Below are 26,215 nucleotides of genomic sequence, written 5' to 3'. Positions count from 1 at the left end.
GTGTGATAACATTGTGTTCGTGTGTGATAATATTGTGTTTGTGTGTGATAACATTGTGTTCGTGTGTGATAATATTGTGTTAGTGTGTGAGAATATTGTATTCGTGTGTGATAACATTGTGTCAGTGTGTGAGAATATTGTGTTAGTGTGTAAGAATATTGTGTTAGTGTGTGATAATATTGTGTTCGTGTGTGATAGTGTGTGATAATATTGTGTTAGTGTGTGATAACATTGTGTTCGTGTGTGATAATATTGTGTTAGTGTGTGAGAATATTGTGTTAATGTGTGAGAAGGATTGCATTAGTGTGTGATAATATTGTGTTAGTGTGTGATAATATTGTGTTCGAGTGTGATAGTGTGTGATAATATTGTGTTAGTGTGTGATAACATCGTGTTCGTGTGTGATAATATTGTGTTAGTGAGTGAGAATATTGCGTTAGTGTGTGAGAATATTGTGTTAGTGTGTGAGAATATTGTGTTAATGTGTGAGAAGGATTGCATTAGTGTGTGATAATATTGTGTTAGTGTGTGATAATATTGTGTTCGTGTGTGATAGCGTGTGATAATATTGTGTTAGTGTGTGATAACATTGTGTTCGTGTGTGATAATATTGTGTTAATGAGTGAGAATATTGTGTTAGTGTGTGAGAATATTGTGTTAGTGTGTGAGAATATTGTGTTAGTGTGTGAGAATATTGTGTTAATGTGTGAGAAGGATTGCATTAGTGTGTGATAATATTGTGTTCGCATGTGATAACTTTGTGTTAATATGTGATAATATTGTGTTTGCGTGTGATAATATTTTGTTTGTGTATGATAGTATTGTTTTAGTATGTGGCAAAATTGAGTTAGTGTGGGATAATATTACATTAATTTGTGATAACATTTTGTTATATGTGATAATATTCTGTTTGTGTGTGATAGTATTGTATTAGTGTGTGATAATATTGTTAGTGTGTGATAACATTTTGTTAGTGTGTGATAATATTGGGCTGGATTCTCCAGCGGCGGGATGCTCCATTTTGCTGCAGTCCCGGGCTTTCCCGATGGCGTGGGGATGCCCCACAATGGGAAACCCCATTGACTGGCTGGCCCACGGGACCTTCCCGCCGGCGGAGAATCCAGCCCATTGTCTTTGTGTGTAATAGTGTTATGTTAGTGTGTGATAATATTGCGTTAGTGTGAATAACATTTTGTTATTGTGTGATAATATTATGTTGGTGTGTGATAGTATTGTGTTAGTGTGTGATAACATTTTGTTATTGTGTGATAATATTATGTTGGTGTGTGATAGTATTGTGTTAGTGTGTGATAACATTTTGTTATTGTGTGATAATATTATGTTGGTGTGTGATAGTATTGTGTTAGTGTGTGATAACATTTTGTTAGTGTGTGATAATAGGATTGAATCAATTCAGCCGTTTGTCATCGTTCTGTATTTTGTGTGATATTGTACACTCTCGCAAGCTTATTTTGTAAACTAGCCTTGTTGCTGAGTTGCCAAATCGAGTTTGTGTTCATAACATTCTATTACATTTTTACAATACATATCATTAATTGTCTAACAGCCATTCATTATCTCTTGGCCATATTTAAATTTGACACCAGGTTAATTATCATTTCCTTTCATTCCCAATAAACGTAGGGTCTGAAACTGAAGGTTTCTTCAGTGCCATCCTGTCCCACTTCCCAGCCCCCGCCCCCCCCCCACAGTCTGGACCCCATCCACCCCTTACATCACTTCCATTTCTGAACTGGTGATGCTGCCCCAGCAGTGAAGTCTCAATTCCCCTTCTGCCTGATCATATCTTTTAGGCTCAAGGTCGTCTCGGGGTCACCCTGGGTTGTGTAGCGTTTCCCGGACCGCACAGAAGAGAATGGAGGCCTGATTTAATCCTTTTTCCTGCTCCCTCTGCTGTCTCGAATCTCCGTTTTACTCCAGCACCGTCCACCTCGGATGATACAGCACGGGTTATGGCCACGAATTTCACAGCTCAGCGGGAGGGGGTCTCGGATCCAAACACAGACATTATAGTGGGTCTTCCGTCACTGCCCCGTTTTGGTCATTCCTCAAGTACAGTGTTTGTCTTGAATTTAGGTTGTTCTCATGAAGCTGTTACTGTACTTTACTGCTTCATGTGTGAGACTTGTGCCCTTTAAGCAAACATTATGATCCAGAGCCTTCCCCTCAGAGGTCTTTGAACTGAATGATTTAAGAGTTATCGAGATTTTCCCATTCTGTGCAGAAATCAAAGCAACTAATTTAAACGGTTCTCTCAGCCTGATCTGCGGTTCTGAGGTGTTATAAGTGACATTATCAGGGAGCCTCCGGCAAAAAAATAAACAATTCCTCCTTTACAACTTAATTGCCAACTATCAGCCCAGTTTTGACATTACCCTGCTCTGGAGTGGCCTGCCTTCTGTGGGCACTTCCCAACTCTGACAGAGCAGCAGACTGCTCTGATCATTTTTACTGCAAACCTTTACACAAAGTGCCAACTGAAGGCTTTTTTTCCCAAGGCTGACGCAGTCAAGACTCAGGCTCTCTGGATCACATGCCCCATGCAGGCCTCAGGCTGTGGCCTCCATGGATCACAGGGCCTCATGCTCGGAGCTCCTTACATAGGATCTGGGCTCTCTCACAGGCCCCCAGGCTGTGGGATCCATGGATCACAGGCCTCAGGCTGTGACCTCCATGGATCGCGCAGGTCCCAGCTCTACGGACCACAAGATTCAGGCTCTGGGATCTGTATATCCCAAGCCTTAGGCGGTGAGCTGTTAAATCTGAGTCCACAGTTGGGATTCGAGTCTCACTGAGGGTTTCCCTGTGTGAGTTGTCCTGTCAGATTCCTTTTGTTGTTGATGTTTCTGAGACAAACTGTATTCACCAAACTAAGATAAATGCAAATGAGGGCAACATGCACAGAACGTGACCAGATTTGTTTTCCTGGGATAGGCAGAAACAATTAAATTAAAGAAAGGGTAAAAGTCCTTTGCTATTAGTTGAGTTTTAAGGATGTGATTTGTTTGGGCAAGTGAAACACAACAATCGTTTATTTATAACAACACTAGAGATAAGACATGCAATAATTATACTAGAATAATGGCCAGCTAATCTAATACTCCTCCCCTTTACCGCCCCACCCTTTATCGAAACAAGACATAGACATGCAGAGGGAGGAGCAGGACAAAAATATAAGAGGATTACCGTGAGATGGAAGATGAGCATCCTTGCTTCGGATGTTGAAGTTGTTTTTCAGCTGACTGAACTCCCAGCACGCGGAGTGGTTGAGAACCATTGGTTCAATGGCTAGCGAGGATCTTCTGGCTGGAACATTCAGTCCGAATCCCCAGACTTGAAGGATGTGATGGTCAGGGTGCACTGCGGGTAGTGATTAAGGAACAACGAAGAATAAAATCTGGGAGAAATAGATATCCAGTGGGAATAGTGTGCAAAGTATCAGCAATGTTTATTGGTGCGTCCCAAGGATTTGTGGCAAGTCCCTTTGTGAACTGAACATGGAATTTGGGGAAATATTTAAATATTAGTTGGTGTGCCAAGTTGGAGAAATGAGGTAGAGACTGCGGACTATGTCAGGCTGGTTACATCAGAAATAATTTGTACTTATATATACCCTTTAACATAGTAAAATATCCCATGGCCCAACACCAAGGTTTAGGGAGCAAAATCTGACACTAAGGCACAGAAGGAGATAGGGGACCATGTGATCACGTGATTGACCAAAGGTTTGGTCAAAGAGCTCGGTTTTAAGGAATCAATTTGAAGGAGGAGAAGGGGTTAGACAGGTTTAGGGAGGGTATCACAGAGCATAGAGCCCAGGCCACTGAAGGCAGGCCCCACCATAGATGAAGTGATTAAAGTCAAGATCCTCAAAGAGGCCAGAATTGGAGGAGTGTAGAGATTTGGAGAGCTGGAGGAGATTACAGAGATAGGGAGGGGCGAGGCCATGGAGGGATTCGAACAGGAGGATGAGAAATTTCAAATCAAGGCTTTACTGGAGTCAATATGTGCCAGCGGGCACAGGTGTGTGTAACTTGGTTTGTGTTAGGATACCGGCAGCATTGGATGGGGCTGAGGGTTGGGGAAGTGGGCCTGACCAATATCAAAATTAGAGGTGACAAGGGGTGGGTGAGGTTTCCAGCAGCACATGAACTAAGGGGAATTCAGGCATTGTTACTATGGTCTCAGCACAGGAGACCAAGGCCCAGGACAGCGGCGTACCAAACAACAGATCCAGAAAATGGGCAAAGAGATTCAACGGAGCTGCCATTGGGGTGAGGCTCACATGTTGGGCAGCAGACAGGTGGTGATTGGCCACAACAGGGTCACATGCTTGGCAGCTGGTGGGCAGCGGTGGACAGTCAGTGATGATGGGGGTCATGTGTTGGTCAGGGGGGGGGAGGCAGTGATGGGGGGGAATCAGGTGTTGCAGGATTGTGGTCAGTGGGGGGGGCAGTGATAGGGGGGGCGGGGTCAGGTGTTGCTGGATTGTGGTCAGTGGGGAGGCAGTGCTGGGGGGGGGGCTAAGTGTTGCTGGATTGTGGTCAGTGGGGAGGCAGTGTTGGGGGGGGGCGGGGTCAGGTGTTGCTGGATTGTGGTCAGTGGGGGGAGGCAGTGATGTGGGGGCGGGGGTCAGGTGTTGCTGGATTGTGGTCAGTGGGGGGAGGCAGTGATGTGGGGGGTGGGGCCAGGTATTGCTGGATTGTGGTCAGTGGGGGGAGGCAGTGATGGGGGGGATCAGGTGTTGCTGGATTGCGGTCAGAGGGGGGGCAGTGATGGAGGGGATCAGGTGTTGCTCGATTGTGGTCAGGGGGGGGAGGCAGTGATGGGGGGCGGGGTCAGGTGTTGCTAGATTGTGGTCAGTGGGGGGGGGCAGTGATGGGGGAGGGGTCAGGTGTTGCTGGATTGTGGTCAGTGGGGGGGGCAGTGATGGGGGAGGGGTCAGGTGTTGCTGGATTGTGGTCAGTGGGGGGGGCAGTGATGGGGGGGGGTCAGGTGTTGCTGGATTGTGGTCAGTGGGGGGGGCAGTGATGGGGGGGGGTCAGGTGTTGCTGGATTGTGGTCAGTGAGGGGGCAGTGGGGGGGAGGGGTCAGGTGTTGCTGGATTGTGGTCAGTGGGAGGCATTGATGGGGGTGGGGTCAGGTGTTGCTGGATTGTGGACAGTGGGAGGGTCAGTGGTGGGGGGGGTGGGATCAGGTGTTGCTGGATTGTTGTCAGTGGGGGGGGCAGTGATGGGGGCGGGGTCAGGTGTAGCTGGATTGTGGTCAGTGGGGGGGGGCAGTGATGGGGGCGGAGTCAGGTGTTGCTGGATTGTGGTCAGTGGGGGGTCAGTGATGGGGGTGGGGTCAGGTGTTGCTGGATTGTGGTCAGTGGGGGGCAATGATGTGGGGGTGGTGTCAGGTGTTGCTGGATTGTGGTCAGTGGGGGGGAGGCAGTGATGGGGGGGTCAGGTGTTGCTGGATTGTGGTCAGTGGGGGGAGGCAGTGATGGGGGGGGTCAGGTGTTGCTGGATTGTGGTCAGTGGGGGGAGGCAGTGATGGGGGGGCGGAGTCAGGTGTTGCTGGATTGTGGTCAGTGGGTGGGGGACAGTGATGGGGGGAGGGGTCAGGTGTTGCTGGATTGTGGTCAGTGGGGGGGAGGCAGTGATGGGGGTGGGGTCATGTGTTGCTGGATTGTGGTCAGTGGGGGGGAGGCAGTGATGGGGGTGTGTGGTCAGGTGTTGCTGGATTGTGGTCATTGGGGGGGGCAGTGATGGGGGCGGGGTCAGGTGTTGCTGGATTGTGGTCAGTGGGGGGGGGCTATGGGGGGGGCGGGGTCAGGTGTTGCTGGATTGTGGTCAGTGGGGGGAGGCAGTGATGGGGGGCATGGGCAGGTGTTGCTGGATTGTGGACAGTGGGGGGGGCAGTGATGGGGGGCGGGGTCAGGTGTTGCTGTATTGTGTTCAGTGGGGGGCATTGATGGAGGGCGGGGTCAGGTGTTGCTGGATTGTGGTCAGTGGGGGGAGGCAGTGATGGGGGGCATGGGCAGGTGTTGCTGGATTGTGGTCAGTGGGGGGGGGGGCAGTGATGGAGGGCGGGGTCAGGTGTTGCTGGATTATGGTCAGTGGGGGGCAGTGATGGGGGCGGGGTCAGATGTTGCTGGATTGTGGTCAGTGCGGGGCGCAGTGATGGGGGGGAGGGGTCAGGTGTTGCTGGATTGTGGTCAGTGGGGGGCAGTGATGTGGGGGGTGGGGCCAGGTATTGCTGGATTGTGGTCAGAGGGGGGGCAGTGATGGAGGGGGGATCAGGTGTTGCTGGATTGCGGTCAGAGGGGGGGCAGTGATGGAGGGGGGATCAGGTGTTGCTCGATTGTGGTCAGGGGTGGGGTCAGGTGTTGCTGGATTGTGGTCAGTGGGGGGAGGCAGTGATGGGGGGGATCAGGTGTTGCTGGATTGCGGTCAGAGGGGGGGCAGTGATGGAGGGGGGATCAGGTGTTGCTCGATTGTGGTCAGGGGTGGGGTCAGGTGTTGCTGGATTGTGGTCAGTGGGGGGAGGCAGTGATGGGGGGGATCAGGAGTTGCTGGATTGTGGTCATGGAGGGGGAGGCAGTGATGGGGGGCGGGGTCAGGTGTTGCTGTATTGTGGTCAGTGGGAGGGAGGCAGTGATGGGGGGCGGGGTCAGGTGTTGCTGGATTGTGGTCAGTGGGGGGGAGGCAATGATGGGGGGCGGGGTCAGGTGTTGCTGGATTGTGGTCAGTGGGGGGGGCAGTGATGGAGGAGGGGTCAGGTGTTGCTGGATTGTGGTCAGTGGGGGGGGGCAGTGATGGGGAGGGGTCAGGTGTTGCTGGATTGTGGTCAGTGGGGGGGGCAGTGATGGGGGGTGGGGTCAGGTGTTGCTGGATTGTGGTCAGTGGGGGGGCAGTGATGTGGGGGTGGTGTCAGGTGTTGCTGGATTGTGGTCAGTGAGGGGGCAGTGGGGGGGGAGGGGTCAGGTGTTGCTGGATTGTGGTCAGTGGGGGGGCAGTGATGGGGTGGCGGGGTCAGGTGTTGCTGGATTGTGGTCAGTGGGAGGGTCAGTGGGGGGGGAGGGGTCAGGTGTTGCTGGATTGTGGTCAGTGGGGGGGCATTGATGGGGGTGGGGTCAGGTGTTGCTGGATTGTGGACAGTGGGAGGGTCAGTGGTGGGGGGGGTGGGATCAGGTGTTGCTGGATTGTTGTCAGTGGGGGGGGGGCAGTGATGGGGGCGGGGTCAGGTGTTGCTGGATTGTGGTCAGTGGGGGGGCAGTGATGGGGGTGGGGTCAGGTGTTGCTGGATTGTGGTCAGTGGGGGGCAATGATGTGGGGGTGGTGTCAGGTGTTGCTGGATTGTGGTCAGTGGGGGGGAGGCAGTGATGGGGGGGGGGCCAGGTGTTGCTGGATTGTGGTCAGTGGGGGGAGGCAGTGATGGGGGGGCGGAGTCAGGTGTTGCTGGATTGTGGTCAGTGGGGGGGCAGTGATGGGGGGAGGGGTCAGGTGTTGCTGGATTGTGGTCAGTGGGGGGGAGGCAGTGATGGGGGCGTGGGGTCAGGTGTTGCTGGATTGTGGTCAGTGGGGGGGAGGCAGTGATGGGGGCGGGGTCAGGTGTTGCTGGATTGTGGTCAGTGGGGGGGCAGTGATGGGGGCGGGGTCAGGTGTTGCTGGATTGTGGTCAGTGGGGGGGGCTATGGGGGGGCGGGGTCAGGTGTTGCTGGATTGTGGTCAGTGGGCGGAGGCAGTGATGGGGGGCAGGGGCAGGTGTTCCTGGATTGTGGACAGTGGGGGGGGCAGTGATAGGGGGCGGGGTCAGGTGTTGCTGTATTGTGTTCAGTGGGGGGCAGTGATGGAGGGCGGGGTCAGGTGTTGCTGGGTTATGGTCAGTGGGGGGCAGTGATGGGGGCGGGGTCAGGTGTTGCTGGATTGTGGTCAGTGGGGGGCACAGTGATGGCGGGGAGGGGTCAGGTGTTGCTGGATTGCGGTCAGTGGGGGGGCAGTGATGGGGGGGAGGGGTCAGGTGTTGCTGGATTGTGGTCAGTGGGGGTCAGTGATGGGGGGGAGGGGTCAGTTGTTGCTGTATTGTGGTCAGTGGGGGGAGGCAGTGCTGGGCGGGAATCAGGTGTTGCTGGATTGTGGTCAGTGGGGGGGAGGCAGTGATGGGGGGTGCGGACAGGCGTTGCTGGATTGTGGTCAGTGGGGGGGAGGCAGTGATGGGGGGTGGGGTCAGGTGTTGCTGGATTGTGGTCAGTGGGGCGGGGGGCAGTGATGGGGGGCAGGGTCAGGTGTTGCTGGATTGTGGTCAGTGGGGGGGAGGCAATGATGGGGGGCGGGGTCAGGTGTTGCTGGATTGTGGTCAGTGGGGGGGGCAGTGATGGGGGAGGGGTCAGGTGTTGCTGGATTGTGGTCAGTGGGGGGGGCAGTGATGGGGGAGGGGTCAGGTGTTGCTGGATTGTGGTCAGTGGGGGGGGCAGTGATGGGGAGGGGTCAGGTGTTGGTGGATTGTGGTCAGTGGGGGGGGCAGTGATGGGGGGTGGGGTCAGGTGTTGCTGGATTGTGGTCAGTGGGGGGGCAGTGATGTGGGGGTGGTGTCAGGTGTTGCTGGATTGTGGTCAGTGAGGGGGCAGTGGGGGGGGAGGGGTCAGGTGTTGCTGGATTGTGGTCAGTGGGGGGGCAGTGATGGGGTGGCGGGGTCAGGTGTTGCTGGATTGTGGTCAGTGGGGGGCATTGATGGGGGTGGGGTCAGGTGTTGCTGGATTGTGGTCAGTGGGGGGGCAGTGATGGGGTGGCGGGGTCAGGTGTTGCTGGATTGTGGACAGTGGGAGGGTCAGTGGTGGGGGGGGTGGGATCAGGTGTTGCTGGATTGTTGTCAGTGGGGGGGGGGCAGTGATGGGGGTGGGGTCAGGTGTTGCTGGATTGTGGTCAGTGGGGGGGCAGTGATGGGGGTGGGGTCAGGTGTTGCTGGATTGTGGTCAGTGGGGGGGAGGCAGTGATGGGGGTGGGGTCAGGTGTTGCTGGATTGTGGTCAGTGGGGGGCAATGATGTGGGGGTGGTGTCAGGTGTTGCTGGATTGTGGTCAGTGGGGGGGAGGCAGTGATGGGGGGGGGTCAGGTGTTGCTGGATTGTGGTCAGTGGGGGGAGGCAGTGATGGGGGGGGGGCCAGGTGTTGCTGGATTGTGGTCAGTGGGGGGAGGCAGTGATGGGGGGGCGGAGTCAGGTGTTGCTGGATTGTGGTCAGTGGGTGGGGGACAGTGATGGGGGAGGGGTCAGGTGTTGCTGGATTGTGGTCAGTGGGGGGGAGGCAGTGATGGGGGCGTGGGGTCAGGTGTTGCTGGATTGTGGTCAGTGGGGGGGAGGCAGTGATGGGGGGGTGTGGTCAGGTGTTGCTGGATTGTGGTCAGTGGGGGGGCAGTGATGGGGGCGGGGTCAGGTGTTGCTGGATTGTGGTCAGTGGGGGGGGCTATGGGGGGGCGGGGTCAGGTGTTGCTGGATTGTGGTCAGTGGGCGGAGGCAGTGATAGGGGGCGGGGTCAGGTGTTGCTGGGTTATGGTCAGTGGGGGGCAGTGATGGGGGCGGGGTCAGGTGTTGCTGGATTGTGGTCAGTGGGGGGCACAGTGATGGGGGGAGGGGTCAGGTGTTGCTGGATTGTGGTCAGTGGGGGTCAGTGATGGGGGGGTGGAGTCAGGTGTTGCTGTATTGTGGTCAGTGGGGGGAGGCAGTGCTGGGCGGGAATCAGGTGTTGCTGGATTGTGGTCAGTGGGGCAGGGGGCAGTGATGGGGGCGGTGTCAGGTGTTGCTGGATTGTGGTCAGTGGGGGGGAGGCAGTGATGGGGGGTGCGGACAGGCGTTGCTGGATTGTGGTCAGTGGGGGGGAGGCAGTGATGGGGGGTGGGGTCAGGTGTTGCTGGATGGTGGTCAGTGAGGGGGCAGTAAGAGGGGGCCGGGTCCGGTGTTGCTGGATTGTGGTCAGTGGGGTGGAGGCAGTGATGGGGGGCAGGGTCAGGTGTTGCTGGATTGTGGACGGTGGGGGGGCAGTGATCGGGGGGTGAGGTCACGTGTTGCTGGATTGTGGACAGTGGGGGGGTCAGTGGTGGGGGTTGGGGTCAGGTGTGGCTGGATTGTTGTCAGTGGGGGGAGGCAGTCATGGGGGGTGGGGTCAGGTGTTGCTGGATTGTGGTCAGTTTGGGAGGCAGTGATGGGGGGTGGGGTCAGGTGTGGCTGGATTGTCGACAGTGGGGTGAGGCAGTGATGGGGGGCGGGGTCAGGTGTTGCTGGATTGTGGTCAGTTTGGGAGGCAGTGATGGGGGGTGGGGTCAGGTGTTGCTGGATTGTGGTCAGTGGGGGTGGGCAGTGATGGTGGCGGGGTCAGGTTTTGCTGGATTGTGGTCAGTGGGGGGGCAGTGATCGGGGGGTGAGGTCACGTGTTGCTGGATTGTGGACAGTGGGGGGGTCAGTGGTGGGGGTTGGGGTCAGGTGTGGCTGGATTGTTGTCAGTGGGGGGAGGCAGTCATGGGGGGTGGGGTCAGGTGTTGCTGGATTGTGGTCAGTTTGGGAGGCAGTGATGGGGGGTGGGGTCAGGTGTGGCTGGATTGTCGACAGTGGGGTGAGGCAGTGATGGGGGGCGGGGTCAGGTGTTGCTGGATTGTGGTCAGTTTGGGAGGCAGTGATGGGGGGTGGGGTCAGGTGTTGCTGGATTGTCGACAGTGGGGTGAGGCAGTGATGGGGGGCGGGGTCAGGTGTTGCTGGATTGTGGTCAGTGGGGGGGCAGTGATGGGGGCGGGGTCAGGTGTTGCTGGATTGTCGTCAGTGGGGGGGCAGTCATGGGGGGCAGTCATGGGGGGCGCGGTCAGGCGTTGCTGGATTGTGGTCAGTGGGCGGGCAGTGATGGGGGTGGGGTCAGGTGTTGCTGGATTGTGGTCAGTGGGGGGGCAGTCATGGGGGGCAGTCATGGGGGGCGCGGTCAGGCGTTGCTGGATTGTGGTCAGTGGGCGGGCAGTGATGGGGGGAAGGGGTCAGGTGTTGCTGGATTGCGGTCAGTGGGGGGGCAGTGATGGGGGGAAGGGGTCAGGTGTTGCTGGATTGTGGTCAGTGGGGGGGAGGCAGTGATGGGGGTGGGGTCAGGTGTTGCTGGATTGTGGTCAGTGGGGGGGCAGTCATGGGGGGCAGTCATGGGGGGCGCGGTCAGGCGTTGCTGGATTGTGGTCAGTGGGCGGGCAGTGATGGGGGGAAGGGGTCAGGTGTTGCTGGATTGCGGTCAGTGGGGGGGCAGTGATGGGGGGAAGGGGTCAGGTGTTGCTGGATTGTGGTCAGTGGGGGGGAGGCAGTGATGGGGGAGGGGTCAGGTGTTGCTGGATTGTGGTCAGTGGGCGGGGCAGTGATGAGGGGGTGGGGTCAGGTGTTGCTGGATTGTGGTCAGTGGGGGGGAGGCAGTGATGGGGGCGCGGGGTCAGGTGTTGCTGGATTGTGGTCAGTGGGGGGGAGGCAGTGATGGGGGAGGGGTCAGGTGTTGCTGGATTGTGGTCAGTGGGGGGGGCAGTGATGGGGGGGGGGGTCAGGTGTTGCTGGATTGTGGTCAGTGGGGGGGGCAGTGATGGGGGGTGGGGTCAGGTGTTGCTGGATTGTGGTCAGTGGGGGGGCAGTGATGGGGGGGTGGTGTCAGGTGTTGCTGGATTGTGGTCAGTGAGGGGGCAGTGGGGGGGGAGGGGTCAGGTGTTGCTGGATTGTGGTCAGTGAGAGGCATTGATGGGGGTGGGGTCAGGTGTTGCTGGATTGTGGACAGTGGGAGGGTCAGTGGTGGGGGTTGGGATCAGGTGTTGCTGGATTGTGGTCAGTGGCGGGGAGGCAGTGATGGGGGGGTGGGGTCAGGTGTTGCTGGATTGTGGTCAGTGGGGGGGGGCAGTGATGGGGGAGGAGTCAGGTGTTGCTGGATTGTGGTCAGTGGGGGGGCAGTGATGGGGGTGGGGTCAGGTGTTGCTGGATTGTGGTCAGTGGGGGGCAATGATGTGGGGGTGGTGTCAGGTGTTGCTGGATTGTGGTCAGTGGGGGGGAGGCAGTGATGGGGGGGTCAGGTGTTGCTGGATTGTGGTCAGTGGGGGGAGGCAGTGATGGGGGGGGTCAGGTGTTGCTGGATTGTGGTCAGTGGGGGGGAGGCAGTGATGGGGGGGTCAGGTGTTGCTGGATTGTGGTCAGTGGGGGGAGGCAGTGATGGGGGGGGGCCAGGTGTTGCTGGATTGTGGTCAGTGGGGGGAGGCAGTGATGGGGGGGCGGAGTCAGGTGTTGCTGGATTGTGGTCAGTGGGTGGGGGACAGTGATGGGGGGAGGGGTCAGGTGTTGCTGGATTGTGGTCAGTGGGGGGGAGGCAGTGATGGGGGCGTGGGGTCAGGTGTTGCTGGATTGTGGTCAGTGGGGGGGAGGCAGTGATGGGGGGGTGTGGTCAGGTGTTGCTGGATTGTGGTCAGTGGGGGGGGCAGTGATGGTGGCGGGGTCAGGTGTTGCTGGATTGTGGTCAGTGGGGGGCACAGTGATGGGGGGGAGGGGTCAGGTGTTGCTGGATTGCGGTCAGTGGGGGGGCAGTGATGGGGGGGAGGGGTCAGGTGTTGCTGGATTGTGGTCAGTGGGGGTCAGTGATGGGGGGGTGGAGTCAGGTGTTGCTGTATTGTGGTCAGTGGGGGGAGGCAGTGCTGGGCGGGAATCAGGTGTTGCTGGATTGTGGTCAGTGGGGCAGGGGGCAGTGATGGGGGCGGTGTCAGGTGTTGCTGGATTGTGGTCAGTGGGGGGGAGGCAGTGATGGGGGGTGCGGACAGGCGTTGCTGGATTGTGGTCAGTGGGGGGGAGGCAGTGATGGGGGGTGGGGTCAGGTGTTGCTGGATGGTGGTCAGTGAGGGGGCAGTAAGAGGGGGCCGGGTCAGGTGTTGCTGGATTGTGGTCAGTGGGGGGGAGGCAGTGATGGGGGGCAGGGTCAGGTGTTGCTGGATTGTGGACGGTGGGGGGGGGCAGTGATGGTTGCGGGGTCAGGTTTTGCTGGATTGTGGTCAGTGGGGGGGCAGTGATCGGGGGGTGAGGTCACGTGTTGCTGGATTGTGGACAGTGGGGGGGTCAGTGGTGGGGGTTGGGGTCAGGTGTGGCTGGATTGTTGTCAGTGGGGGGAGGCAGTCATGGGGGGTGGGGTCAGGTGTTGCTGGATTGTGGTCAGTTTGGGAGGCAGTGATGGGGGGTGGGGTCAGGTGTTGCTGGATTGTCGACAGTGGGGGGAGGCAGTGATGGGGGGCGGGGTCAGGTGTTGCTGGATTGTGGTCAGTGGGGGGAGGCAGTGATGGGGGGTGGAGTCAGGTGTTGCTGGATTGTGGTCAGTGGGGGGGCAGTCATGGGGGGCAGTCATGGGGGGCGCGGTCAGGCGTTGCTGGATTGTGGTCAGTGGGCGGGCAGTGATTGGGGGGTGGGGTCAGGTATTGCTGGATTGTGGTCAGTGGGGGGCAGTGATAGGGGGGCGGGATCAGGTGTTGCTGGATTGTGGTCAGTGGGGGGGCAGTGATGGGGGGGTGGGGTCAGGTGTTGCTGGATTGTGGTCAGTGGAGGGAGGCAGTCATGGGGGGATGGGGTCAGGTGTTACTGGATTGTGGTCAGTGGGGGGAAGGCAGTGATGGGGGTGGAGTCAGGTGTTGCTGGATTGTGGTCAGTGGGGTGGAGGCAGTGATGGGGGAGGGGTCAAGTGTTGCTGGATTGTGGTCAGTGGGGTGGAGGCAGTGATGGGGGAGGGGTCAGGTGTTGCTGGATTGTGGTCATTGGGGGGGGCAGTGATGGGGGCGGGGTCAGGTGTTGCTGGATTGTCGTCAGTAGGGGGGGTGGCAGTGGTGGAGGGGGGGGTCAGGTGTTGCTGGATTGTGGTCAGTGGGGGGGAGGCAGTGATGGGGCGGGGTCAGGTGTTGCTGGATTGTGGACAGTGGGGGGGAGGCAGTGATGGGGGGTGGGGTCAGGTGTTGCTGGATTGTGGTCAGTGTGGGGGCAGTGATGGGGGGGTGGGGTCAGGTGTTGCTGGATTGTGGACAGTGGGGGGGGGTCAGTGGTGAGGGTTGGGGTCAGGTGTGGCTGGATTGTTGTCAGTGGGGGGGGCAGTGATGGGGGGACGGGTCAGGTGTTGCTGGATTGTGGTCAGTGGGGGGAGGCAGTGATTGGGGGGGATCAGGTGTTGCTGGATTGTGGTCAGTGGGGGGGGGAGGCAGTAATGGGGGGCGGGGTCAGGTGTTGCTGGATTGTGGTCAGTGTGGGGCAGTGATGGGGGTGGGGTCAGGTGTTGCTGGATTGTGGTCAGTGGGGGGGAGGCAGTAATGGGGGGCGGGGTCAGGTGTTGCTGGATTGTGGTCAGTGGGGGGGCAGTGATGTGGGGGTGGTGTCAGGTGTTGCTGGATTGTGGCGAGTGGGGGGCAGTGATGAGGGGGTGGGGTCAGGTGTTGCTGGATTGTGGTCAGTGGGGGGGAGGCAGTGATTGGGGGGGCTCAGGTGTTGCTGGATTGTTGTCAGTGGGGGGGAGGCAGTGATGGGGGTGGGGTCAGGGTTTGCTGGATTGTGGTCAGTGGGGGGGCAGTGATGGGGGGGTGGGGTCAGGTGTTGCTGGATTGTGGTCAGTGGGGGGGCAGTGATGGGGGGGTGGGGTCAGGTGTAGCTGGATTGTGGTCAGTGGGAACAGCGATGGAGGGGTGGGGTAAGGTGTTGCTGGATTGTGGTCAGTGGGGGGGCAGTGATGGGGGGGTTCAGGTGTTGCTGGATTGTGGTCAGTGGGGGGGCAGTGATGGGGGGGTGGGGTCAGGTGTTGCTGGATTGTGGTCAGTCGGGGGAGACAGTGATGGGGGGTGGGGTCAGGTGTTGCTGGATTGTGGTCAGTGGGGGGAGACAGTGATGGGGGGTGGGATCAGGTATTGCTGGATTGTGGTCAGTGGGGGGGGCAGTGATTGGGGGGGATCAGGTGTTGCTGGATTGTGGTCAGTGGGGGGGAGGCAGTGATGGGGGGGCGGGGTCAGGTGTTGCTGGATTGTGGTCAGTGGGGGGGCAGTGATGTGGGGGTGGTGTCAGGTGATGCTGGATTGTGGTCAGTGGGGGGGAGGCAGTGATGGGGGGCGGGGTCAGGTGTTGCTGGATTGTGGTCAGTGGGGGGAGGAAGTGATTGGGGGGGCATCAGGTGTTGCTGGATTGTGGTCAGTGGGGGGGCAGTGATGAGGGGGTGGGGTCATCTGTTGCTGGATTGTGGTCAGTGGGGGGAGGCAGTGATTGGGGGGGTCAGGTGTGGCTGGATTGTTGTCAGTGGGGGGGAGGCAGTGAGGGGGGTGAGGTCAGGTGTTGCTGGATTGTGGTCAGTGGGGGGGCAGTGATGGGGGGGGATGGGGTCAGGTATTGCTGGATTGTGGTCAGTGGGGGGGCAGTGATGGGGGGGGATGGGGTCAGGTATTGCTGGATTGTGGTCAGTGGGGGGGCAGTGGTGGGGGGGATCAGGTGTTGCTGGATTGTGGTCAGTGGGGTGGCAGTGATGGGGGGGTGGGGTCAGGTGTTGCTGGATTGTGGTCAGTGGAGGGAGGCAGTCATTGGGGGGCGGGGTCAGGTGTTGCTGGATTGTGGTCAGTGGGGGGGCAGTGATGGGGGGGTGGGGTCAGGTGTTGCTGGATAGTGGTCAGTGGGGGGAGACAGTGATGGGGGAGGGGTCAGGTGTTGCTGGATTGTGGTCAGTGGGCGGGGCAGTGATGGGGGGGTGGGGTCAGGTGTTGCTGGATTGTGGTCAGCGGGGGGGCAGTGGTGGTGGGGGATCAGGTGTTGCTGGATTGTGGTCAGTGAGGGAGGGGGGCATTGATGGGCGGGGCCAGGTGTTGCTGGATTGTTGTCAGTGGGGGGGGGGCAGTGGTGGGGGGGGGTCAGGTGTTGCTGGATTGTGGTCAGTGAGGGAGGGGGACAGTGATAGGGGCGGTGTCAGGTGTGGCTGGATTGTGGTCAGTGGGGGGAAGCAGTGATGGGGGGGGTGGGGTCAGGTGTTGCTGGATTGTGGTCAGTGGGGGGAAGCAGTGATGTGGGGTGGGGTCAGGTGTTGCTGGATTGTGGTGTGTGGGGGGGCAGTGATGGGGGGGTGGGGTCAGGTGTTGCTGGATTGTGGTCAGTGGCGGGGAGGCAGTGATGGGGGGGCGGGGTCAGGTGTTGCTGGATTGTGGTCAGTGAGGGAGGGGGACAGTGATAGGGGCGGTGTCAGGTGTGGCTGGATTGTGGTCAGTGGGGGGAAGCAGTGATGGGGGGGGTGGGGTCAGGTGTTGCTGGATTGTGGTCAGTGGGGGGAAGCAGTGATGTGGGGTGGGGTCAGGTGTTGCTGGATTGTGGTGTGTGGGGGGGCAGTGATGGGGGGGTGGGGTCAGGTGTTGCTGGATTGTGGTCAGTGGCGGGGAGGCAGTGATGGGGGGGCGGGGTCAGGTGTTGCTGGATTGTGGTCAGTGGGGGGGAGGCAGTGATGGGGGCGTGTCAGGTGTTGCTGGATTGTGGTCAGTCGGGGGAGGCAGTGAGGGGGAGGGGTCAGGTGTTGCTGGATTGTGGTCAGTGGGCGGGGTAGTGATGGGGGGGTGGGGTCAGGTGTTGCTGGATTGTGGTCAGTGGGGGGGAGGCAGTCATGGGGGGTGGGGTCAGGTGTTGCTGGATTGTGGTCAGTGGGGGGAGGCAGTGATGGGGGGTGGGGTCAGGTGTTGCTGGATTGTGGTCAGTGGGGGGGGCAGTGATGGGGGCGGGATCAGGTGTTGCTGGATTGTCGACAGTGGGGGGAGGCAGTGATGGGGCGGGGTCAGGTGTTGCTGGATTGTGGTCAGTGGGGGGAGGCAGTGATGGGGGGTGGGGTCAGGTGTTGCTGGATTGTGGTCAGTGGGGGGGCAGTGATGGGGGCGGGGTCAGGTGTTGCTGGATTGTCGTCAGTGGGGGGAGGCAGTGATGGGGGGTGGGGTCAGGTGTTGCTGGATTGTGGACAGTGGGGGTGTGCAGTGGTGGGGGGGCGGGGTCAGGTGTTGCTGGATTGTGGTCAGTGGGGGGGAGGCAGTGATGGGGGGGTGAGGTCAGGTGTTGCTGGATTGTGGTCAGTGGTGGGGCAGTGATGGGGGGGTGAGGTCAGGTGTTGCTGGATTGTGGACAGTGGGGGGGTCAGTGGTGGGGGTTGGGGTCAGGTGTGGCTGGATTGTTGTCAGTGGGGGTGGGCAGTGATGGGGGGAGGGGTCAGGTGTTGCTGTATTGTGGTCAGTGGGGGGCAGTGATGTGGGTTTGGGGTCAGCTGTTGCTGGATTGTGGTCAGTGGGGGGCAGTCATGGGGGGGCGCGTTCAGGCGTTGCTGGATTGTGGTCAGTGGGGGGGGCAGTGATTGGGGGGAGGGGTCAGGTGTTGCTGGATTGCGGTCAGTGGGGGGGCAGTGATGGGGGGAAGGGGTCAGGTGTTGCTGGATTGTGGTCAGTGGGGGGGAGGCAGTGATGGGGGAGGGGTCAGGTGTTGCTGGATTGTGGTCAGTGGGCTGGGCAGTGATGAGGGGGTGGGGTCAGGTGTTGCTGGATTGTGGTCTGTGGGGGGAAGGCAGTGATGGGGGGTGGAGTCAGGTGTTGCTGGATTGTGGTCAGTGGGGTGGAGGCAGTGATGGGGGAGGGGCCAAGTGTTGCTGGATTGTGGTCAGTGGGGGGAGGCAGTGATGGGGGGGTGGGGTCAGGTGTGGCTGGATTGTTGTCAGTGGGGGTGGGCCGTGATGGGGGGAGGGGTCAGGTGTTGCTGTATTGTGGTCAGTGGGGGGCAGTGATGTGGGTTTGGGGTCAGCTGTTGCTGGATTGTGGTCAGTGGGGAGCAGTGATGGGGGGCGGGGTCAGGTGTTGCTGGATTGTGGTCAGTGCGGGGAGGCAGTCATGGGGGGCGGGGTCAGGTGTTGCTGGATTGTGGTCAGTGGGGGGCAGTCATGGGGGGGCGCGTTCAGGCGTTGCTGGATTGTGGTCAGTGGGGGGGGCAGTGATTGGGGGGAGGGGTCAGGTGTTGCTGGATTGCGGTCAGTGGGGGGGCAGTGATGGGGGGAAGGGGTCAGGTGTTGCTGGATTGTGGTCAGTGGGGGGGAGGCAGTGATGGGGGAGGGGTCAGGTGTTGCTGGATTGTGGTCAGTGGGCTGGGCAGTGATGAGGGGGTGGGGTCAGGTTTTGCTGGATTGTGGTCAGTGGGGGGGAGGCAGTGATGGGGGCGCGGGGTCAGGTGTTGCTGGATTGTGGTCAGTGGGGGGGAGGCAGTGATGGGGGAGGGGTCAGGTGTTGGTGGATTGTGGTCCGTGGGCGGGGCAGTGATGAGGGGGTGGGGTCAGGTGTTGCTGGATTGTGGTCAGTGGAGAGGAGGCAGTGATGGGGGCGCAGGGTCAGGTGTTGCTGGATTGTGGTCAGTGGGGTGGAGGCAGTGATGGGGGGAGGGGTCAGGTATTGCTGGATTGTGGTCAGTGGGGTGCAGTGATGGGGGGGCGGGATCAGGTGTTGCTGGATTGTGGTCAGTGGGGGGGCACTGATGGGGTGGTGTGGTCAGGTGTTGCTGGATTGTGGTCAGTGGAGGGAGGCAGTCATGGGGGGGTGGGGTCAGGTGTTGCTGGATTGTGGTCAGTGGGGGGAAGGCAGTGATGGGGGGTGGAGTCAGGTGTTGCTGGATTGTGGTCAGTGGGGTGGAGGCAGTGATGGGGGAGGGGCCAGGTGTTGCTGGATTGTGGTCAGTGGGGGGAGGCAGTGATGGGGGGGTGGGGTCAGGTGTTGCTGGATTGTGGTCAGTGGGGGGACAGTGATGGGGGCGGGGTCAGATGTTGCTGGATTGTCGTCAGTAGGGGCGGCGGCAGTGGTGGGGGGGGGTCAGGTGTTGCTGGATTGTGGTCAGTGGGGGGGAGGCAGTGATGGGGCGGGATCAGGTGTTGCTGGATTGTGGACAGTGGGGGGGAGGCAGTGATGGGGGGGTGGGGTCAGGTGTTGCTGGATTGTGGTCAGTGTGGGGCAGTGATGGGGGGGGTGGGGTCAGGTGTTGCTGGATTGTGGACAGTGGGGGGGGTCAGTGGTGAGGGTTGGGGTCAGGTGTGGCTGGATTGTTGTCAGTGGGGGAGGGGCAGTGATGGGGGGAGGGGTCAGGTGTTGCTGTATTGTAGTCAGTGTGGGGCAGTGATGGGGGGCGGGGTCAGGTGTTGCTGGATTGTGGTCAGTGTTTGGGGCAGTGATTGGGGGGAGGGGTCAGGTGTTGCTGGATTGTGGTCAGTGGGGGGCAGTGATGGGGGGCGGGGTCAGATGTTGCTGGATTGCGGTCAGTGGGGGGGCTGTGATGGGGGGAAGGGGTCAGGTGTTGCTGGATTGTGGTCAGTGGGGGGGCAGTGATGGGGGGTGGGGTCAGGTGTTGCGGATTGTGGTCAGTGGGGCGGCAGTGATGGGGGGTGGGGTCAGGTGTTGCGGGTTGTGGTCAGTGGGGCGGCAGTGATGGGGGGTGGGGTCAGGTGTTGCGGGTTGTGGTCAGTGGGGCGGCAGTGATGGGGGGGAGGGGTCAGGTGTTGCTGGATTGTGGTCAGTGGGGGGGCAGTGATGGGGGGTGGGGTCAGGTGTTGCGGATTGTGGTCAGTGGGGCGGCAGTGATGGGGGGTGGGGTCAGGTGTTGCGGGTTGTGGTCAGTGGGGCGGCAGTGATGGGGGGTGGGGTCAGGTGTTGCGGGTTGTGGTCAGTGGGGCGGCAGTGATGGGGGGTGGGGTCAGGTGTTGCGGATTGTGGTCAGTGGGGCGGCAGTGATGGGGGGTGGGGTCAGGTGTTGCGGGTTGTGGTCAGTGGGGCGGCAGTGATGGGGGGGAGGGGTCAGGTGTTGCTGGATTGTGGTTAGTGGGCGGGGCAGTGATGGGGGGGTGGGATCAGGTATTGCTGGATTGTGGTCAGTGGGGGGGGCAGTGATTGGGGGGGGATCAGGTGTTGCTGGATTGTGGTCAGTGGGGGGAGGCAGTGATTGGGGGGGGATCAGGTGTTGCTGGATTGTGGTCAGTGGGGGGGAGGCAGTGATGGGGGGTGGGGTCAGGTGTTGCTGGATTGTGGTCAGTGGGGGGGCAGTGATGTGGGGGTGGTGTCAGGTGTTGCTGGATTGTGGCCAGTGGGGGGCAGTAATGAGGGGGTGGGGTCAGGTGTTGCTGGATTGTGGTCAGTGGGGGGAGGCAGTGCTGGGGGGGAATCAGGTGTTGCTGAATTGTGGTCAGTGGGGGGGAGGCAGTGATTGGGGGGGTCAGGTGTTGCTGGATTGTTGTCAGTGGGGGGGAGGCAGTGATGGGAGTGGGGTCAGGGTTTGCTGGATTGTGGTCAGTGGGGGGGCAGTGATGGGGGGGGGATCAGGTGTTGCTGGATTGTGGTCAGTGGGGGGGCTGTGATGGGGGGGTGGTGTCAGGGTTTGCTGGATTGTGGTCAGTGGGAACAGCGATGGAGGTGTGGGGTAAGGTGTAGCTGGATTGTGGTCAGTGGGGTGGAGGCAGTGATGGGGGTGGGGTCAGGTATTGCTGGATTGTGGTCACTGGGAACAGCGATGGAGGGGTGGGGTAAGGTGTTGCTGGATTGTGGTCAGTGAGGGAGGGGGACAGTGATAGGGGCGGTGTCAGGTGTGGCTGGATTGTGGTCAGTGGGGGGAAGCAGTGATGGGGGGGGGTGGGGTCAGGTGTTGCTGGATTGTGGTCAGTGGGGGGAAGCAGTGATGCGGGGTGGGGTCAGGTGTTGCTGGATTGTGGTGTGTGGGGGGCAGTGATGGGGGGGTGGGGTCAGGTGTTGCTGGATTGTGGTCAGTGGCGGGGAGGCAGTGATGGGGGGGTGGGGTCAGGTGTTGCTGGATTGTGGTCAGTGGGGGGGAGGCAGTGATTGGGGGGGGATCAGGTGTTGCTGGATTGTGGTCAGTCGGGGGAGGCAGTGAGGGGGAGGGGTCAGGTGTTGCTGGATTGTGGTCAGTGGGGGGGGCAGTGATTGGGGGGGGATCAGGTGTTGCTGGATTGTGGTCAGTCGGGGGAGGCAGTGATGGGGGGGTGGGGTCAGGTGTTGCTGGATTGTGGTCAGTGGGGGGGAGGCAGTGATTGGGGGGAGAATCAGGTGTTGCTGGATTGTGGTCAGTGGGCGGGGCAGTGATGGGGGGGTGGGGCCAGGTGTTGCTGGATTGTGGTCAGTGGGGGGGAGGCAGTCATGGGGGGTGGGGTCAGGTGTTGCTGGATTGTGGTCAGTGGTGGGAGGCAGTGATGGGGGGTGGGGTCAGGTGTTGCTGGATTGTGGTCAGTGGGGGGAGGCAGTGATGGGGGTGGGGTCAGGTGTTGCTGGATTGTGGTCAGTGGGGGGGCAGTGATGGGGGTGGGGTCAGGTGTTGCTGGATTGTGGTCAGTGGGGGGGCAGTGATGGGGGGCGGGGTCAGGTGTTGCTGGATTGTGGTCAGTGGGGGGAGGCAGTGATGGGGGTGGGGTCAGGTGTTGCTGGATTGTGGTCAGTGGGGGGGCACTGATGGGGGCGGGGTCAGGTGTTGCTGGATTGTCGTCAGTGGGGGGAGGCAGTGATGGGGGGCGGGGTCAGGTGTTGCTGGATTGTGGACAGTGGGGGTGTGCAGTGGTGGGGGGGCGAGGTCCGGTGTTGCTGGATTGTGGTCAGTGGGGGGGAGGCAGTGATGGGGGGTGGGGTCAGGTATTGCTGGATTGTTGTCAGTGGGGGGGGCAGTGCTGGGGGGGGGTGTCAGGTGTTGCTGGATTGTGGTCAGTGAGGGAGGGGGACAGTGATAGGGGTGGTGTCAGGTGTGGCTGGATTGTGGTCAGTGGGGGGAAGCAGTGATGGGGGGGTGGGGTCAGGTGTTGCTGGATTGTGGTCAGTGGGGGGAAGCAGTGATGCGGGGTGGGGTCAGGTGTTGCTGGATTGTGGTGTGTGGGGGGCAGTGATGGGGGGGTGGGGTCAGGTGTTGCTGGATTGTGTTCAGTGGGGGGGAGGCAGTGATGGGGGGGCGGGGTCAGGTGTGGCTGGATTGTGGTCAGTGGGGGGAAGCAGTGATGGGGGGGTGGGGTCAGGTGTTGCTGGATTGTGGTCAGTGGGGGGAAGCAGTGATGCGGGGTGGGGTCAGGTGTTGCTGGATTGTGGTGTGTGGGGGGCAGTGATGGAGGGGTGGGGTCAGGTGTTGCTGGATTGTGGTCAGTGGGGGGGAGGCAGTGATGGGGGGGCGGGGTCAGGTGTTGCTGGATTGTGGTCAGTGGGGGGGAGGCAGTGATGGGGGGGTGTCAGGTGTTGCTGGATTGTGGTCAGTCGGGGGAGGCAGTGAGGGGGAGGGGTCAGGTGTTGCTGGATTGTGGTCAGTGGGCGGGGCAGTGATGGGGGGTGGGGTCAGGTGTTGCTGGATTGTGGTCAGTGGGGGGGAGGCAGTGATGGGGGGGGGTCAGGTGTTGCTGGATTGTGGTCAGTGGGGGGGCAGTGATGGGGGCGCGGGGTCAGGTGTTGCTGGATTGTGGTCAGTGGGGGGCAGCGATGGAGGGGTGGGGTCAGGTGTTGCTGGATTGTGGTCAGTGGGGGGGAGGCAGTGATGGGGGGGGGATCAGGTGTTGCTGGATTGTGGTCAGTGGGAGGTAGGCAGTGATGGGGGGCGGGGTCAGGTGTTGCTGGATTGTGGTCAGTGGGGGCAGTGATGGGGGGCGGGGTCAGGTGTTGCTGGATTGTGGTCAGTGGGGGGGAGGCAGTAATGGGCGGTGGTGTCAGGTGTTGCTGGATTGTGGTCAGTGGGGGGGGGGAGTGATGGGGGGCGGGGTCAGGTGTTGCTGGATTGTGGTCAGTGGGGGGGGGAAGTGATGGGGGGGAATCAGGTGTTGCTGGGTTGTGGTCAGTGGGGGGGGGCAGTGATGGGGGGGTGGGGTCAGGTGTTGCTGGATTGTGGTCAGTGGGGGGGAGGCAGTGATGGGCGGTGGTGTCAGGTGTAGCTGGATTGTGGTCAGTGGGGGGGAGGCAGTGATGGGGGTGGGGTCGGGTGTTGCTGGATTGTGGTCAGTGGGGGGGCAGTGATGGGGGGGTGGGGTCAGGTGTTGCTGGATTGTGGTCAGTGGGGGGGTGGTCAGTGATGGGTGGTGGGGTCAGGTGTTGCTGGATTGTGGTCAGTGGGGAGGCAGTGATGGGGGGGGGGTGGGGTCAGCTGTTGCTGGATTGTGGTCAGCGGGGGGGCAGTGGTGGTGGGGGGGGTCAGGTGTTGCTGGATTGTGGTCAGTGAGGGAGGGGGACAGTGATAGGGGCGGTGTCAGGTGTGGCTGGATTGTGGTCAGTGGGGGGAAGCAGTGATGGGGGGGGGTGGGGTCAGGTGTTGCTGGATTGTGGTCAGTGGGGGGAAGCAGTGATGCGGGGTGGGGTCAGGTGTTGCTGGATTGTGGTGTGTGGGGGGGCAGTGATGGGGGGGTGGGGTCAGGTGTTGCTGGATTGTGGTCAGTGGGGGGGAGGCAGTGATGGGGCGGCGGGGTCAGGTGTTGCTGGATTGTGGTCAGTGGGGGGGAGGCAGTGATGGGGGGGGGCAGTGATGGGGGGGGGCGGGGTCAGCTGTTGCTGTATTGTGGTCAGTGGGGGAGGCAGTGATGGGGGGTGGGGTCAGGTGTTGTTGGATTGTGGTCAGTGGGGGGGAGGCAGTGATGGGGGGTGCGGTCAGGTGTTGCTGGATTGTGGTCAGGTGGGGGGGGGCAGTGTTGGGGGGGCGGGGTCAGGTGTTGCCGAATTGTGGTCAGTGGGGGGGGCAGTGATGGGGGCGGGGTCAGGTGTTGCTGGATTGTGGTCAGTGGGGGGGGGCCGTGATGGGGGGGCGGGGTCAGGTGTTGCTGGATTGTGGTCAGTGGGGGGGGGCAGTGATGGTGGCGGGGTCAGGTGTTGCTGGATTGTGGTCACTGGGGGGCAGTGATGGTGGCGGCGTCAGGTGTTGCTGGATTGTGGTCAGTGGGGGGGCAGTGATGGGGGGAGGGGTCAGGTGATGCTGGATTGTGGTCAGTGGGGGGCAGTGATGGGGGAGCGGGGTCAGGTGTTGCTGGATTGTGGTTAGTGGGGTGGTGGTCAGTGATGGGGGTGCGGTCAGGTGTTGCAGGATTGTGGTTAGTGGGGGAGGGGCAGTGCTGGGGGGTGGGGTCAGGTGTTGCTGGATTGCAGTCAGTGGGGGGGGCAATGATGGGGGGGTGGGGTCAGGTGTTGCTGGATTGTGGTCCGTGGGGGGGGTCAGTGATGGGGGTAGGGTCGGGTGTTGCTGGATTGAGTTCCCTGATTGATGGTGACGGGTCTATGCTCTGACTGCCTCGCAGCCATCAAGGGCCAAATGTTGGATAGGATGAGGCCTGGGGAGCTACTGGAGTTTCCGGGGAGGGTCACTGAAGAGTAATGGAGGGGACGGTGGGGGCACACTTGAGAATCAGACTGAGTGACATCAGTCACCTCAAACATTACCGAGATGTGTGAATTTATTCCTGGTTCAGCTGGTCCCCAGGGTGGGGGTGGTGGGGGCTTCTAACCTGCAATGTCTGCACAAAGGTGTGAAAGGTGGGGCAGGATTAGTGAGGCTATCAGAGCTTGGGCTCTGGGTTCAACACCCCTCTCTCTTCAGGACTAGAGCAACTTCAGGTTCAATCCCAGCCACGTTCAACACCACATGGACAACTGTACAGTTAAACCCGGGAGACATTTCCTTCTCCTGCTGCTTCAGCTAGACATTAAATATCCCGCAGCCCTTGTTTGATGAATATTTCCCTGGCGTGATGACAAATATTACTCTCTCTGGACTCCCAAAATTCTCCCCTCCCCTTCACTCACCCTCAATAATAAAGAAGGGGGGCTGGCCGTGCTGAATATCAGCCCAGAAACTGCAGAAACACCAGGGTCCAAGCTGGGCCCTTATGGATTAACAATGTTCTCACGTTGGCCTCAGTAGGAGACATGTGGCTAACAATGTTTGTAAGTACAGTTCAATCAAGCTGGATACAATGGGGTAAAGATGCTCGCAGCTCGGACTTTAGCTAAGTCCGGACAGTGGGCTCAGGCAGCTGGCTTGTAATGCAGAACAAGACAATTCCTGTTCCAGCCTCTCCGAACAGGTGCCGGGATGTGGCGACTAGGGGCTTTTCACAGTAACTTCATTGAAGTCTACTTGTGACAATAAGCGATTATTATTAAGAGGCCAGTTATAATGCGGCTGGTGATGCTCCTTGATTTGTGCGTTAGGCGAAAAAGGTGTAATCATCCAATCAGCAGCTGTGATTGGCTCAGCATGTTGATGGCAAATTACTTTTGCTTTAAATTACTTCTCAAATCCAGTTGTTAGTCTCACACGTAGGAAAGAAAGGTTTCGGCATGTGATCTGATGTATCTTATACTCACTCAGCAGGATTCTCCATTCAAAGAACAAAGAACAAAGAAATGTACAGCACAGGAACAGGCCCTTCGGCCCTCCAAGCCCGTGCCGACCATGCTGCCTGACTAAACTACAATCTTCTACACTTCCTGGGTCCGGATCCCTCTATTCCAATCCTATTCATGTATTTGTCAAGATGCCCCTTAAATGTCACTATCGTCCCTGCTCCACCACCTCCTCCGGCAGCGAGTTCCAGGCACCCACTACCCTCTGCGTAAAAAACTTGCCTCGTACATCTACTCTAAACCTTGCCCCTCTCACCTTAAACCTATGCCCCCTAGTAATTGACCCCTCTATCCCGGGGAAAAGCCTCTGACTATCCACTCTGTCTATGCCCCTCATAATTTTGTAGACCTCTATCAGGTCGCCCCTCAACCTCCTTCGTTCCAGTGAGAACAAACCGAGTTGATTTAACCGCTCCTCATAGCTAATGCCCTCCATACCAGGCAACATTCTGGTAAATCTCTTCTGAACCCTCTCTAAAGCCTCCACATCCTTCTGGTAGTGTGGCGACCAGAATTGAACACTATACTCCAAGTGTGGCCTAACTAAGGTTCTATACAGCTGCAACATGACTTGCCAATTCTTATATTCAATGCCCCGGCCAATGAAGGCAAGCTTGCCGGATGCCTTCTTGACTACCTTCTCCACCTGTGTTGCCCCTTTCAGTGACCTGTGGACCTGTACTCCTAGATCTCTTTGACTTTCAATACTCTTGAGGGTTCTACCATTCACTGTATATTCCCTACCTGCATTAGACCTTCCAAAATGCATTACCTCACATTTGTCCGGATTAAACTCCATCTGCCATCTCTCCG

General features: G+C 59.3%; 1 long non-coding RNA gene across 1 annotated transcript in view; it reads right to left on the bottom strand.

The window, feature by feature from the left end:
• Positions 1–26,215, bottom strand: part of LOC140427116 (uncharacterized) — a 223,277-nt gene that overhangs the window by 33,661 nt on the left and 163,401 nt on the right. The window contains exon 2 of the long non-coding RNA XR_011948391.1: positions 3,208–3,381. This is a non-coding gene — a long non-coding RNA (uncharacterized lncRNA). The remainder of the gene's footprint in view (positions 1–3,207; positions 3,382–26,215) is intronic.

The sequence above is a fragment of the Scyliorhinus torazame genome, chromosome 7, assembly GCF_047496885.1.
Source record: "Scyliorhinus torazame isolate Kashiwa2021f chromosome 7, sScyTor2.1, whole genome shotgun sequence".
Classification (NCBI taxonomy): Eukaryota; Metazoa; Chordata; class Chondrichthyes; order Carcharhiniformes; family Scyliorhinidae; genus Scyliorhinus; species Scyliorhinus torazame.
This window is presented reverse-complemented; position numbering and strand designations above follow the sequence as displayed.